Here is a 243-nt window from a genome sequence, read left to right on the forward strand (position 1 = left end):
GGCTTCCAGCGGTGCAATACCAGCTCTGCCGGCTCTGGTGCGGCCCAGACAGCTGAAGGAGCTCGGGACAGCGTGGCATGGTTTTGCGCGGTTGTCATGATGGACACGAGTCAGGAAGAAATACCGGTTTTCTCTGTTTGTGGCTGTTGATTGGTAATGTCAGCACAAGACAGTAAATTAGGACCTGAAGCACTGCAGTGTCATCTTTTCAGCAGAGTATTAAACCTGCCAAAGCGCTTATGG

The sequence above is a fragment of the Fulmarus glacialis genome, unplaced genomic scaffold, assembly GCF_000690835.1.
Source record: "Fulmarus glacialis isolate BGI_N327 unplaced genomic scaffold, ASM69083v1 scaffold25843, whole genome shotgun sequence".
NCBI classification, from domain to species: Eukaryota; Metazoa; Chordata; class Aves; order Procellariiformes; family Procellariidae; genus Fulmarus; species Fulmarus glacialis.